We start from the raw sequence: 17,108 nt of genomic DNA, 5'->3' as shown, positions 1-17,108 counted from the left end.
AAGCTCTGAATAAATTGTGAATTGAAAAAAAAAAAGAAGAAGACGTGAAGCCCTGGCATATCACCCATTATTTCATTGCAGTTTGCCAACGTCCGATCCCACAGAACTCATTCGGGGTCATAATAGCCCCAGATCAAGCAAGCTACTCACCCTGGTCAAGGATCGACTTGACATGTACGGATGGCACCACACCATCGGGACCTTCTTACACTTACTGCACGACACCTAATTATACATGGGATCCTGATGTGTCGACCTTTCATTTCATCCATACCTGTGTATTTTTATAGTATTTTATTTTATTAATCAGTGTTTATTATTCTCTTTCTTTTCTCTCTTTTTTCCTTTTTTTTTTCTCTGTTCTTTTACTTCTTCTCATCTTTGTACGTTGCTATTTTAGCTTTCATAATAGTTTCGTCATTAGTACTTTGTGTCCTATCTCCTGATCTCTATTGCAAAACCACTTTACATTTATATTTTTTTTCCCTGGAACACGCGGTCACAAGCTTTGCTTTTGCGGTTCCTTCGTGTTTCACATGTATAGAGAATTGTCTTTTGTGTACATAAAACCGATAAGTCCATTTTTGAAGATTTTCAAGTACGGTCTCTGTCATAAAGTACAAAATGATACCTTTTAAATGATATATTGGTCACTACATATAAAGGTACATTTTTGAAGTTATGATCAAAAGAAGCAAAAAATTTCGTATTATTCTCTTTATTTTTCTTGACCTGTAATCGCAAATATCTCCATTTTGCAAATATGGACTTATCGGTTTTTGCAAACAAACTCTATATACCGGGTGTCCCAAAAAAAGCGGAACGGTGGATTTTCAGTACCTTGCGGTCTAAAAGTTATATATCTTTTGACATCATTAGAAAGAGCATCTCCCGCAGAAGACTATGATACCAAAATAATCTAATTTGGTTCAGTACTTTTTATTCTACGCCAATTTCTGAAAATGCAGTCATTGTTAAATTTCGCCGGATTTTTGCGACTTATGAGATAATGATTTGAGTGCGACACGCGATCCATACGGTGAATATTGTGTAAGCTCGGTGATCCATGTCAACAAAAGATACAGCTTTCACATTGGGTACGGGCCAGGAAAAAAAAACAGTGTGTGTGTGTGTGTGTGTGTGTGTGTGCGCGCGCGCTCCCAATATGAAAGCGTTATCTTTTGTTGACATGGATCAACGAGCTTACACAACTCACCGTATGGAACGCGTGTCGCACCCAAATTATTATCTCATAAGTCGCAAAAAATTGAAAATGACTGCATTTACAGAAATTGGCGTAGAATAAAAAGTGTTCAACCCTATTTAATGATTTTGGTGTCATGGTCTTTTGCGGAAGATGCTCTTTCTAATGATGTCAAAAAATATATCACTTTTAGAACGCAAGGTACTGAAAATCCACCGTTCCGCTTTTTTTGGGACACCCGGTATATATATATATATATATGCTGACACACAGTCTTGTCATTACCAACTTTATACCATATCTTGTATTTTGCTAATTGCTTGTTTGTATTTTTGTTTCTTTTTTGTAAAGTACATGTGAAGTTAAATATGAAACAGTAACAGCATACCAATTGGTCGAGTATATCCTGCTACCACGGTTTTGTGAAATTATCTAAGTGATCACTGGCTCTGTCACTGCTTTGTCAGTGGCAATTGTCATAGAACGAATTGTCTTGGTAATATAATTTTCTTTCCTTTTAATTGCATAGTCACACTGACACAAAAGAATAACCATGTATTGATTTGTGATTTTCAGTGGAAAATTCTTAATCACATTAATATTTTTTTTAATTGTACAGCGCAATGTTTCCCATCCAACGTCGACGACGATATCGACATAACAAACGCGTACAGCATAAACGGAAATCAAGCTATCGACGATGGCACGACGGTTTATCTGTCCTGCAGTGTTCCTGGTAATTTCATCGGAGAAAACAGCGCAGTTTGCTCAAACGGAACACTTGGGGACCCAACATCACAATATTGTGCGGGTATGCTATGAAGAAGATAAATCGGTCCCGAATTACCCCCTCCACATCTAACTGATGCAACAAATTTTTATCACGAACAGTTATTATTACGCATATTCAACACAAGCTTCAAACTCAAGTGAATTTACTAAAGCAAACAATGGGATTCAGAATGAAAGTTTCACTAAAATTGAGATAGGAATGTCTCTGCGACACAGCTGGCGATGTCACATAGGCCACAACCTGTCAGATGGTGATGATGATGATAATGAAAATCACAATGATAATAGCGTCACAATTAGAATTTGAAACTGACACAGACCATGCAGACCAAACCAAGCGTAACCCAAACCCGAACATTACCTTCTATTTTGTGCTATATCTTGCAATGAAGTCATGTGAAACAGACCAAAGAGAAGATTGGAATAGTAGTTGCTCTGGAGTAAAATATACTAGCCCCTGTGCACTCTTACATCTTCTAGCTTATTGCCAGACACCAAAAGGAGAAGGTTTGGTCATCCAGCCTCCTCCAGAAGTCAACGTGAGCGACGTCTTTTACTACGAAGACGGGGACACAATCACCTTTTCGTGCGGTAATGGATATGAGGCAATCAACTGTTCTATTCAGAGCTGCACCAGTGAATGCATGGATGGGAGTTGGAGCTCAGAGATTCCTACTTGTCAGGGTACGATCTACATACAATGTGTGCTGTTTGCGCAAATCGAATTGTGCCAAAGAATCACTGTATGCGGTCATCACTTCATCAGTGCCTTTTTGAAAATAGTATCTAAACAAAAGCAATTTTAGTTTCAAGCTCTGATTCAAAATGTCTACCCAGAAGCATTACTTAGAATTAGAATCCAATTACTTGGACAAAAATAACCCATTTGAATCTCTTCTGAATTCAGCGTGGAGCATCAACACGTTTCTATAAAAGGAAAAAGAGGCGTGAATGTCCTGAAAAAAAAAAAACAACAACATAGATGAAGATGTAAAGAAATCGTCCAGATCGTTCCATTCTCATGCTTGCATCTTGACTCTGGCAATGTGTATATTACTTGGCATTAATTTTGATTGAACCAATCCATGTGTTACTTTCCCCTAGTTTTGAATCATGTTATATATATATATATATGCATGCTTTTAGAATTATTTCTGTTATGTCAATTTCAAAAGCTCCCTTGTTGGTCGGCTGTGATTATTGAGAATTATCATTGAAGAAAGCAGGAAAAACTTACGGCAGTTATCATCAGTGCATAAGTCATATTTGCCTCCATAGATTCGACAGCTGTACCTCCAGTTTCAACAACCATTGCTGACCTGCCAACTAAAATCCCTACAACAGGTGCGTATGAGAGATCTTATGAGTGCTGTACAAGCGTGCATCACTAAACCCCAGAATGGTGTAAATAAGTTCTTGAATACCAGTCGATTTGAATAGGCTTCTTTTTTCAGTTCATTGTAATGGACTGCTGCTCTACCATAGGTATGGAGAGGCGAGTTTCCTCTCTCTCTTTCTCCACATTTGACTAGTAATATTTCTGTTTAAACTTGTACATTCCTTATATATATGTTATGTATGCGCGGCAGAATGTCAATGTATTTGGCGTGATAGTGTGTATGTTAGAAGCATATGTATCATATACATATTTTGCTTTTGAAACGTAGTAAAAAGGTGAAGTTACTAAATTTTCACTTCGATATATGTTTATCTTTTATGATTTTTGGGGGGTAAATGTTTGACTTGAATGTCGTGGAACTGTAGGTAGGTTTAACGGATTTCATAAAGCCCAACTGCGCCTTGAAAATATCAAATATTTATTGGATTTCATGATTGTATCTACACGTTCTCTAGCTTCAATGTGTGCTTTATCATGTTTATGCCTGTAAATACGTAAATTACACTGTCTTTCATTGACTTCTTTTTTTTTTCGTATCACGTTTTGTGTGAGCCCATGGATTTTCTAAAACAGGAATTGACTTTAAGTATATGGTCATAGCGGTTTTTGACATTGTAAAGATTGTAAAGTTTGCCTGATACCGTGTATAATATAATTTTGGCTGAGTAAATTGCTTTTTATATCGTATATGGAGTCTGTATAAGTGCGGATCTATCATTCCTTAACTATGTAGAATAAGTTGTTTGCATGTACATAGCCCCCTTATGTTCTACTTCTAATTGATGTTTGTAAACATATTTTTATGTGAGTTGTTTGTTTTGTTTAAAAAAAAACAGTGTTCCTCTTCTCTCTTACAGCTGAAGATAGTGATGACAAAAATTAAAACATGTACTTCTGAAAGGTGTATGATAAAATTATTTCTCATTTTAACACATTCTCCAGTATGTATCAATGTATATTGATATCACTAATATGCATAAATATCAGATATCTACTATACTGGCACCTGGTCTGAACTTAGCGTTTGGGCCGCACGTTTATTTACAATTAACTCTCTCACTCTCTCTGTCTCTCCTTTATGTTTTCACATGCCTTGCTCATCATTTTTAAAGGTTTTTTTTTGATTGAGGAGTAAAATAAAGACATAATTTCTCGTCCATTGAAACATTGTCATGGGTAGCAAACTTCCGTTTCTTAAAAGTTGTGACAATTACAATTATGTAAATAATAACTAAACAATATATGTTTGTATATGTATGTATACATTATTTCAAGACCGCGGATGAGCTTAATAGCAAATGCAACTGATTTGGCAAATACTCGACTGACGTTGGACATCAGTAAATTTATGACGGTAAGTTTGCTTGATCTCGCGTTTGATATTAATCTTATGGTTGTGCATAGTAAAAAGGAAAGAAAAGAATGAGTTTTATAACTAAATGCAAATCGTGCGGATGTATATGAATAGCACAATACATAAGATCAATAAAATAATGTCGACTCTTCAGTCGGATTTCAGCTGTTTTAATGCCACATGCATTGATGGGAAGATATAAGACATTTGTAGTCTTCCGTATCTCGTGGCAGGGAGGGGGTGAGCTCGACGTGATCGCGGTGGAGCCAATAAACCATACGTGTATACAATAACTTATTCAATTTCTATAATATAGAGTTTATATTTTGGGCAGTAATAGGAATTCAGGCAGGAGTAATTAGGATAGGTGGCGCGGTGCTTATCGGACACGAAAATTTAGGTCGCTGCATCACTGCAGTGTACTCTAATGCCTGTAGAGTTAGTGTGCTTTATACGACAAAGACGGCTTGTTTGCAAAAGAGGAACATTTTGATTAATTTACCATGTTAAGTCATTGACTTTTTCAGCAGCATACAAAAACCTGTCCTAGTCCATACTGATAATAACAGCTCTTCCATGATATTCCAATATATAATGACACACGAGCTCATTTTTTTCTTCATATTAGGACTTGCCTTTTCAGAGAGGCTAATTAGATTCCATCCATCCTATCATTTAATCTCCAGGAAATATGGATAATTTGCAGTGGAGATTGGGGACAAAACGTGCTGAGACATACAGAGAAATGTACAAGTGCACACGTATTATTATTGTATGTATACAATTGTTCAAGCCTTGGGTCACTAATAGGGGTAAGTAGATGAATGCAGAACTGAACAGCTTGTAGGTTGTGTTTGCAGGAGGCCTATCATCTCCTAATGTGCTACACGGAAAGAAGTGTTGAATCAACAGCAGTGATTTGTAGTGGTTGATGATGCAACACTTACGCTTTTCGGACAAAAATTACAAAATTTCTCAGATAACTTAAAAGGTGTGCCAACTATTAGTCCACTGTTACTACTATCTTGATTGTTCACATATACCTCTTTTTATCTCTCTTTCTTGTCCCATGTACAGAAATAATTAGGTGAATCAAGGCGGATGCCGGCAAATGTCACTCATGGATAGCTACAATAGATGTGTGCTATGCACTATAAAACGTTCTCTGGCGCCTATCGAGAAAAGTGAAGACAGAGGAAGCCGGTGCTCTGTCATTACTCTGACTTTATCAAAAAGCAATGGAAGGAGGTCATGAAACGTACAATGGTGAAAACCTACTCCAGGCAAATCATATGGAGAGCGCCAACACCGGCGACTTTTAATGAGATGTTACGTGGTTAATGTTAAGTTTATGAAGTGTACAACGTATGAAAAGTGACAAGAATCGCCTTGAAATGACCACGCCGCTGGTGACCAATGAGCATGTCATGTTTTCACAAGTGATGCAAGTCGATGTTTTAGCATTTCAAGAGAGCTCACTGACGATGATGACTTCTGAGTGTGAATAATCGGGCTATGCGGTTCATTGCGATGAATATGACGTCACGTGTTGGGCTGCACAAATCTTTGATTTAAACTTTGAATTTTGTTTTCCTTCAGATTTCACCTTGCATTATACATTGTACAAACACTTTAATTCAAACCTGTCGAGATGCCGCCAGTCTTTTGGTCTTTGTTAATTCTCTTAATTATCAGCTGCACTTGTTGCATTTGGAGTATTATCACAACATTTCACACAATCTATCTCCAATATCAGACAACATTTTTTTTCTCTCTCCGAACTGAGCCCGTATGATGCCGGTGACAAATCTTTTGTGACTCCTTCCTTTTATATTCTTGTCTAGCGATTGTTTTTTTGTTGGTGTCTTTTATGGAAAGTATAAATTATAATTTATATATGTTTATTTCTTTAGTTTGTGGAAAACGTTCGTGTACTAACTATCACAGGTATTTGAAAGTGATGTTGAACGTGATTTTCGACTTTACCAAATAGCGTAATGAAAAATATAGGTTATGTGATATCATGTGTAAATACTCTCATTTGGAATAGCATGTTTCATTAAATGATGAAAAGAGATTTTACTTTAATTATTCGAACCACCCCCTCCCACACTGTAGTCCCTCCCCTAAGTGATTACATAAGCGATCTACTGCAATGTCCGCTAGCTCTTCTTTCGTCACGACGACTTGTATCCAAAGTAGCACCCATCACGTACGTGGCCAAGCCAACTTCACGTTGTGTGTGTATGTATGTGTGTTTTATTTTATAAGATTATGTATTGTATAAAGTATTCGGCGATATATACTCCTGATAAATCTAGAATAAAGACAAGAACCACGAGATTCAAAAAGCAGCAGCAGCAATTACAGCTTATGAACACTGGAATTTTTTTGAGGTTCTGCCTTCCTGTACAATAATTTCATGCATGTGATTCCCTACATGAAAAAAAAAAGATGGAAAATAAATGTTATACAAACTTGAAACTTGAAACTTGAATTCTTTTATCTCCCGTATTCTCGATATCAGGCTGCGCACGACCGCCACTAAACGATCCGTACGCAGTCATCCTCGTCCCCGACCAAGACGTGTACAGCAACCAGTACGACGTCGTCCGCCTGACGTGCGCCGAGGGGACCACTGCCTTCGGAGAGGACGAGTACCAGTGCAATCCGGACAACCAGTGGCATCCCGACTGGACAGACTTCTACTGCCTCGGTAAAATTAAAAGGTTCATTGGTCACTGTAAAGATCACCCCCTCTTTCCTGTCTTTCATATAGCTTCACTATGTAGAGCAGATCTAACAAGCATACGAGAAGAATCTTCACCAATGCCATCCCCAAACCGACTCTAGTCCCCCCCCCCCCCCCCCTTCTTCAAGAAGAGAGATAGAAAAAAAAGAAAGTCTGTCATGGGCATTCAAAGTTTAAAAGTCAAAACTAATATCAAACAATAATGATATTTATCAAAGTCGTGCTATTGAACTGCAAATAGGTGCTTCACACGAGTGTTACAGCATCTGGGCAGCAAAATTTGTTTGTTTGTTTGTTTGTTTGTTTGTTTTTACTTCTGAGGAGTAGTATGTGTACAAAATGATATCAATGTTTGTCGTTGTTGTTGCTGCTGCTGTTAAGAGATAGGAGTGTAGTAATGACTCAAGTTTCACTTCAATTAGCGGATACTATCACTGCTTGCCAACTTTCTAAAACTTACAAAGTTGTGGCCCTTTTTTTGTGTGTGTTTCGTTTAAAAAAAAATGTTTAATTTTCCCAAAGTCGCTGACGAATGAGTTAACTTTCTTTCTTTTGTCAAGTTAATAAGAAGCTGCCACTATGTTCTATTGTTTTGACAGTACTTGCCTTGTAAATGTAATCCTAAGCCTGAAAATAATGAACTGTGCTTTCCTTCTAGTTAGGTAGGATTTGTCTGCAGTTAAGAATATTAATTGAATTATACGAATTATCCTGGTCCATTACATCTGAGGTGGATGTCTGCTGAAGTGAAAAACTCTACATCTATAGGGATTTGGTCGCCGATACGTGCGCTATTTGTTCGCTTGTCCGCATTTTAAATAGTAGAACGCGGAAATTCACATATGCAAAACTCGCAGGGAACAACGAACTGCAGTTTCCGACTGATCAAACGTGCTGCTATTTAAGTTTCCTCGGCTGGATCCGGAGCATCGTACATATGGGCGATATCTCTATCAGAAGATCAGTAGAATATCAAGTCAGAATTGGTACACTCTGGTGAAATTGCAACAGTCACGTGGAGTGTTGATGATAATCAAACATTACAGGCAAAAGAGGGATAAGCAATTTAAAACTCTAAAGAGAATATGACATAAAAAAACTGGAATTCAATGAGTCATTATGTAAGATTAACTCAACTCTGTTGTGAATCTCATTGCATATGAAATGCTCCCAAGAATAAGAACTGACCTTTTGAAGTGAATTTTGAAAGTGCTGATATTGAGCGACAACCTTATTGTGCATTATTGAAGATGTTTTTGAACATCAAAAGAGCAACTTTTTTTTTCTCTCTCTCTCTCTGTTGTGGCTATTCTTTTATTCCGTGTCTCCCTATTTCCATTCACATCATGTTATAACATTCTCATTCATCACCTCAATGTTTAATGTTAATATTTTTGGTGTCCTATATACAATATTTGTACATATTCATGTTCATGTGTGTTTGCTTTCATGTCTGGTGTTCCATTAAGGTTTATTCTTTCTTGAATTTGTGGTGGCTCTGAAAAGAGCCGTTAGGGTTTGTGATATCATCATCGATTTAAGCTCGATGCAACCTCTCCTCCGGCAATCCAAGGTCACGGCAGCTTCCGGGTTCCTTGGGGGCAAACTGGGGTAGGCGCTCGCACTGACTGAATCTTCTCACCTCGTCGGCGGCCTTGCGGGAAATGCGTGCCTTGATGAGGGACTTGTAGCTCGCTGCAGCTCTCACGCCTCTGTTCGGAGGTAGCATCATTCTGGCAATGGTGCAGGTATCTGGAAAGAGAAGGGGACAGAATTATTATGACACTGAAACTCCGTAAAAAAGTATCAATTATACCTAAAATTTCGTCACCCCTCTGGTACTCTTAATTCCTTTATTCCCAACCCCGGCCATTACGTCTAATATATTTTGGAACATGACATTTTTTCCTTGCTCGGATTTTTACTTCATTACTTTGTTATTTTTTTCTGAACATTTGAATGCTAAATAATATCAACGACTTTATTATTGTTAATAATCCTGGGGAAAAAAAGCAACTTATTAACGAGGAAAATATTTTGAGTACAAATGCGTCAATGATCGCATCTTACCAAGCTTCGGAAACTTGTCCCGAAGACCAGGAACAGACATCAGCAGGTGGTCCCTGATCATGGGCACGGACGGCAGGCACGAGCAGCCTCCCTCTTCTTGACGACGATGCGCTGTGTTGTGGCAGTAGCTGTTGATGAACTTCTCCACAGTAGGCACCAGGTCGGGGAATTCTTCGTGGACAGGGGGTCTCCCGGGTCGAGAGCGGCGAACTTCCTGAGGCTGACGAGGCTTCCTCGGCTTGGGTTCCACATCAAGCCAGCTGAGGTCCACTTTCGGAAGGGTCTTGAGATATTGTCGTATGGCTGGTGGCCAGTCATCCATGATCGTTGAAGGCGAAGAATTCGAAGATGTCGTGTAGATGGGTAGATAAAAACTAGTTTGTTCTGCTCCTCTAAGGTCCTCGTTATATATACCACCAGAACAGCTAGGAAGTGAAGCAGACGGTGTAATCAGCACTCTATGATTGGCTCTCCTAGTAGCGCCAAGGAGGTACGAGGTGAGGCTCGAGTACCTCCTTGGTAGCACAATAGGCCCGCTGAGATCTAAGCTTCGCGCGTACACTCTATACAGGTCCAACATCCTGTCTATTGTATCTCATTCAATCTTTTTAGTTCGACAATTCCTGTCGGTCAGCGGTTACCTACCTACATTAAAGAGTCAAACTGCTCCAATGAGAGACGATGGCTTGCTTCTCTAGAATAACCTTTCGCGACCAGCGGTGATGTACCATGCGCTATTGTGATATTGGCCAGTAATTGTTACAAAAGAGATACATTCCCCATCAGTAAAATTTGCATGAACCTTTACCCCAAGTCAATTACATTTAACTTGCAGGCTCCATACTTTGTGCCCCATGAGCTCCTAAGTGATTCGTTATTGCCCAAATATTTCAGGGAATAATCATCTTCTGTAAACTGAATTTACCTTTCCCGTTAAAAACTTGATCAAGCAATATTTATTAAATTATATAATTATTGCCGCAGCAAAATGCATTTGTGATTGTAACTTCATCAAAGTTAAGAAGTAGATCCGTACTCATATAACTTGTCATGTATTCTTTAATTATTTCATATCTCGTCTTGATTATGTTTTCATGTAACACGGTATGTCTTTTTACAATTTCACAGCTGAAACGGGGCGATTCCGAGTGATAATCTTTGTGTTTTTATTGGAAGTAGATGGCCGAGTGTACTCAATGAAAAATAAATGATGTAAATTACCATAATTTCCAACGGAAACCGATTCTGTTAATTTCCTTCAATTTGTTTTTACCTTTAATCCCCTGTTCATGCAATTTATTGGAGTACAAAATATATGAATATATAATTTTCTTAAGATGCTGGTGTCTATTAAGGAAAAGAACTCGATAGATTTCAATCTTATAAGTGAAGGTATCAAACCGCATAATATTGATAACAGAAAAAATAAATGAATAGATAAACCGCACACAGGATACCAGTACTGATAGACAAATACAAAGAATTATTACATATTAAGATGAATTCATTCACATGATTTGTTTTGCTTTAAGTCAGAGAAAAGAGATTCAACCCTCCGAGCCGAGTTAGCAGGAATGGAAATGTGCTTTTTCGGAATACACGGAACGATATTCAGCGTAATGAAGCATTATCAGTGCTTTTCGGTTCATCTTATGTTTCACAGTGCATTCGGGACCTACACCATCTAAAAGAGCACCCTGCTTCAGTATGTGGCAATTTTTAGTAATCTGAATAATTATATCATAAAGCACTGGTATAGTGTCGCAAAACAATGTCTATGCCCATTTTACATCTTTATGGAGTGGCGTCCTTTGCATCCACGCTTCCAAGTTCTAAGGCTCTCTGGCCGCTTTGTTGGTTGGGGTACCTAACCACTTAAGGCAAGTGGATAAAAGACGTTTCTCTGCATGAGAAGTGTATAAGATGGGAGCGACTTTATGTCTGTCTCCAACAACGCCAAGACCAACGTAACAACGCGGCATGAACAATAGGGACAAAACACATATTAATAAGACCGCTTTATTACGCACGCGCAGCATGGGCTCTCCACTAATCTATTGGGCTTGCAAGACCAACGCAACAACGCGGCAGGAACAATACGACCAGAACACAATGAAAGAACCGCCGCACACGCACCCACTTGGGATTTCCACTAATCTCCTGAGCTTGTGCGAGCTTTCTGGACGGAACTTTTGATCTCTTTCAAATACTGATGGGGCATACAAATTATGTATTGCTATACCGATTAGATGCAAGTCGAAATTCTGCTCTGCAATTCAGTAACAGAACAATAGCAGCTTTTGTTCCTGTTCACCTGGCACGCGCGAATAGCCCATTGAACATACTTGAAGCTTTTGATAGCTTCAATACATGTTTCTGTAACTTGCTAACCCCAGCGTAGTACGACGCGTGGGGCAGTCAGCGTCCTCCGACTGGAATGTTAACAAACTCTTGTTATAATAGTCCAGTAGAATCTTATTCATGGGGACAACATTGTGTCTATCATTATCCACACCAGTACTGATCATATTAGGTTATATCTTATTCTTCATCAAAGCGTGCTTCATATTTTTTAGCAGATGGGATATATAGGTTCCTATTTTGTAAACTAATTTTTGTCGGTGCAGTGCTTCTCATAGCATTAGAAGTCTCTGACAACCATTCCTACATTAAACAAAATGATAACTTCAAGTGTCGAAAGGAAGAAAGAATGAAAGAAAGAAAAAAAAACAACCTAATTTAACAAAGACAAAAACACTTCAAACAAAAATTCTGTTTTATTAATCACGGATGCAGGGCTATAAAGGAAAGTGTATTTTAGAATTTTCCCCGCCAATTCATTGCAATTTCCCCCTTATGGCTCCATTTGCAAAGGATGAGTGTGTATTTCTTTTTTCACGAAGTATTACTTGCTTAAAGGGATCGTATGGTTGAGACCTAATTTCAGATTTCTAACATTTTTGGTTTTATAATGAGGAACCTCTTATGGAATATGAAAGAGCATGTAATTCTATTTGGAATTCATCATTTATTGGATGAAAAGTAGTTTGTTTTGAAATGGCTGAGATATCCAAAAGAGAGCGATTCTAATAAAGTGTGGGACCCACACTTTATTACGATCGCTTTGTTTTACTTTGTTTTTTTTTATGTTTCAGTGATTCCAAACCCGATTTTTATCAAATAAACTTTGAATTCCTCTTAAAATGGTATGCTCTGTACTATATCATAAGTGTTTTCTCAGTATCTCGCAAAAAGTTAAAAGCCCAATTCTCATCTCCACCAATACTGCACCATCCCTTTAAGTTTGTTTTATATCAATCATTTTTTTCACATTTTCAAACACTTTCTGTTCCATCAGTCGCTTGTGTATAAAGCTAAAGAATTGTAGCATTTTCCTCGTTTATTCATTCTGATTATGTTTCTTTACTACTGAATTATTATCAGAACGAATGGAAGGGGATGAAATACCAAGAAGATGAAAGGAAGTGTAAGGATGGACGTGTATTTCTCTCTTAATATTAGCTGCATTGTGTGTATGTCGCTGTTGTTGTAGTTGTGTCTGTTAAATTCCTGTTCTCATAAAAATACAATCACAATACTCTTTCTTAGCTTAGTGGTGGCGGTGAAAAGAGTCATTAGTTTGGCAGAATTCAATTTATTCAGGCCATGCAACAACAGCTTAAGAGTAATCTAAAGGTCATTCTTACGCTTCTCCGAATGGGAAGTTACTGGGAAGTCAAATTCCGGCCGGACGATGATGGCACTGAATGTCAGTTTGGTGAAGAACGTTTCTTTTATCATGCTTGTACCATTATACGTGGCTTATCCGTCGATTTCTATCATAGAGACAGTGGCGTAACTACAGGGGGGGGGGGGGGGGGGGGGGGCACGTGCCCCCCCCCCCCACTCCCCCAGTCCGCTGGTTTAAAAAAAAAAAGAAGAAGAAAAAAAAACTGCCAAAATGGTAATTCAAGGGTTAGTAAACTGCTTTTGAGATCGACATGAAAGGGTGATCAAGAAAAACGATATTTTTCTAAAATTTATTTTAACCATAATTAAAGAGGTATATATAATAGTGAAACATTGTTCAAAAAGCCCGGAGACGACAAAAGATTGTGATTCAGCTTGATTCCTGGTTGGCATTTTGAATATAAGCAGGATGTGCGCAGTGTACTCAGAACATCGGAACGGCTAAAAGAGTCGCTGCAATGTTGCGCAATGTGATGTAGGTTGACTAGGTTGTACACATTAAATGCTATCAAAGCTAGATCATTGATTTTGCAGTGTTGCTTTACAAATTAGTCTATAGATTATTAAAATACCTTGCATTGCCAATAATAAGACTTGACCTTGGCTATTTCTTAACTTTTCCATATATATGAAACACACACTCACAAACACAAACAATTAGGGGATGCTCTATTATAAAGTGCGGATTTTGGACATCCTTCTCCCGCTTGGTCACTTCGACGCCCTCTCGCTGGTCATACCTCCCCAATCATGAACATAAACCGACGCCCTTGACTGCCAGTGGCGGATCCAGGGGGCGCACCGGGCGCCCCCTCCCTCCAAAGCGATACATGTAGCTACAAACGACAGTTTTTGGACTGTAAAATGTCAACATTTTCAAGCTCGCTCGCTTCGCTCGCTCGCATTTTATCGTAATGCCATTCTCCTGATGTTACTGCCAGCAATTGCCAGCAGTTACGCCCGGTGCGCCCCCTCCCCTAAATTTCCAAAGCGAAAAAATATAGTTACAAACGGCAGTTTTGGGACTGTAAAATGTCAACATTTTCAAGCTCGCTCGCTTCTCTCTCTCGCATTAATCGTTATGCCATTCTCCTGATGTTGCTGTCAGTAATTGCCAGCAGTTGCGCCCGGTGCGCCCCCTCCCCTTAATTTCCAAAGCAAAAAAAAATATATAGCTACAAACGGCAGTTTGGGGACTGTAAAATGTCAAAATTTTCAAGCTCACTCGCTTCGCTCGCTCGCATTTAAGTGTTATATGCCATTCTCCTGATGTTGTTGTCAGTAATTGCCAGCAGTTGCGCCCGGTGCACCCCTCCCCTTAATTTCCAAAGCGAAAAAATATAGCTACAAACGGCAGTTGGGGGACTGTAAAATGTCAAAATTTTCAAGTTCGCTCGCTTCGCTCGCTCACATTTAATCGTTATGCCATTCTCCTGATGTTGCTGTCAGTAATTGCCAATAGTTGCGCCCGGTGCGCACCCTCCCCTTAATTTCCAAAGTGAAAAAACATAGCTACAAACGGCAGTTGGGGGACTGTAAAATGTCAAAATTTTCAAGTTCGCTCGCTTCGCTCGCTCACATTTAATCGTTATGCCATTCTCCTGATGTTGCTGTCAGTAATTGCCAATAGTTGCGCCCGGTGCGCACCCTCCCCTTAATTTCCAAAGTGAAAAAACATAGCTACAAACGGCAGTTTGGAGACTGTAAAATGTCAAAATTTTCAAGCTCGCTCGCTCGCATTTAATTGTACCTGATGTTGCTGCCATGAGGTGCCCCCCCCCCCCCATGTCTTGACCCACGGTACGCCACTGCATAGAGACAAAATACAAGAGTCAAAGCCAGTTCGTAATTACCTCATGTGCACGTTGGTAGAAATTACCTTTCTTTTTTCTCAGTTGGTTAGGAACTTTACTCGTTTTCAAAGCGGCATAATGCATAAGCTTGCCCGCCGTAACTATTTGTGGAATTGTTCAAACAAAGAATGAGCTTGCGTTTAGAGCAGGTGATCAGAATACTCAGTATCAGTTGACAATTTAGCAGGCATTCATTTCATTGTTTTGTAATGAATGCAATAACAGCCTATTATATTTTATATTGCGAAATACCATTTAGATAAGGATCATATGAATAATCATCGTATCACAGATGCTTATCTCAGTGAATTTACAAACCAAAATGCCTGTTGGTGCAATTGATCTTTTTCTGCTCATGCGCAAAGTGAAATTACGAACTGGTCTATTGTTTGAGTGATGTTTCGTTTCAATGCCAGTGCGTAGTCTTCTAATCAGCATTGCGGCAGGTATAACCACAACAACTATACCTGAAAATATACCTGTAGTTGTTACCCACGAAGCTGGAAAATAGAAATGGATCCCATTGCAGTCAAGATAATTCTCTTTATACATCCGACACATGTTAACGTAGACTTTGGCTGATTGAAGACATGAATATAAGAACGACCCAAGTCCAATTTTTGGCCAAATTCAGTTTGACATGGGAATTGTAGCTTATGCATGGACTCATCTTGTGTATAACAGATAAATCCTAATTCCCCCCTGAAGTACCTGAAATGAATGAGTCAAATCTCATATGAATGTAAGAATGAAGGACTTGGGTCATTTTTACATTCATATTGTAGCGCCCTCTCTCATCCGTCTCTCATCTCAATAGCAGAATATCGTGTATATGATTCAAAGAACGACCCAAGTCCATCACACAAAATGGCCTCTCCACAATTAATGTAAATTTGATTGTCATAATGATATATGTTCTAATTTGTATATACAATTGTTGCCTTCCCATCACAGTTAAATAGAATGTTACTTTTGGACAAATAAAAAAGATACGATTTTTTCTTTTTTAAAGTTTACTCGAAATGCTCTTCCATGGACTTGGGTCGTTCTTATATTCAGATTCTCAATTGCAACTTGCTAGCATTGCTATGGAATAATTATTGAAATCATGGCTATTGATTTTTACCTGTCAATCATTTCTCATATAGATTCCATGTTTCCCGTTCAAAATGAGACTAAATTATTTTCAATCTCCTATTTCCCTTTTATAATCAAGTTTCTAACACAGTCTCCCGAATGCTTAGTTTACGTCTTGATGAGTCAGTTAAATAAATAGGAGAGAATTTCTGGATCGTGCCTATTATGTATGTCTACCTTCCCTTTCACAGACCACTTGTATTGTTTTGACAAGAATGGTGCATTTTCTTTCTCTCAATTTGTCATTTTGTCCATATTCAATCTGAAAAACCCCTTATTTTTAATAGCCCCATAAAACGCAAGCTATTATGGGAGATACGGAATCGCAAAAAAAAAAAAAACCCCAAACAAACAAACCCAAAAACGCTTTCATTGTGACGTGGCATTTGGCGATTTATCGATCGGTTTTGGGCGGATTTACGTATTTGAGCGGAATATGCGAAGTTCGCACGCCGTCGACTGAGTCGGGTATGCGATCATGGCACATTTTAAGGGTTAATTCATTCAGCTTCCATCTCTTTCTTTCTTCATTTTATCTGAATAGATATCAAAAGAAGAACACGCATATTTTGCATTTTAAACAAATCCCTTGGATTGAAGAAAATGGATTACAAGATAACAATTAATTTCTCTTTTCATGCTCCTCGTGAAACAGAATCTAAACGTATGACAAGATACATCATCACTCAGCTCCACAGTGGAGCTAATTGTCCTGATTGGGTTACAGGGTTTTTTTTTCTGAGTAAATGGAGCCTATTGCGTCCCACATTCTTCTTCCTTCCATTCAATGTTCATTC

The 17,108-nt window shown here is 38.5% G+C and overlaps 1 protein-coding gene across 1 annotated transcript in view; it reads left to right on the top strand.

The window, feature by feature from the left end:
- Positions 1 to 7,334: 7,334 nt before the first annotated feature.
- LOC139727282 (oncoprotein-induced transcript 3 protein-like) overlaps positions 7,335 to 17,108 on the top strand; it is a 36,750-nt gene continuing 26,976 nt past the window's right edge. The window contains exon 1 of the mRNA XM_071638237.1: positions 7,335 to 7,465. The gene's annotated coding sequence lies outside the window, so the exon portion shown is untranslated. The remainder of the gene's footprint in view (positions 7,466 to 17,108) is intronic.

The sequence above is a fragment of the Diadema antillarum genome, unplaced genomic scaffold (genome assembly GCF_040938485.1).
Source record: "Diadema antillarum isolate AM-2024a unplaced genomic scaffold, OU_Dant_1.0 seq00000124_RagTag, whole genome shotgun sequence".
NCBI classification, from domain to species: domain Eukaryota; kingdom Metazoa; phylum Echinodermata; class Echinoidea; order Diadematoida; family Diadematidae; genus Diadema; species Diadema antillarum.
The sequence above is the reverse complement of the archived record's forward strand: the minus strand, read 5'-3'. Positions and strand labels throughout refer to the sequence as shown.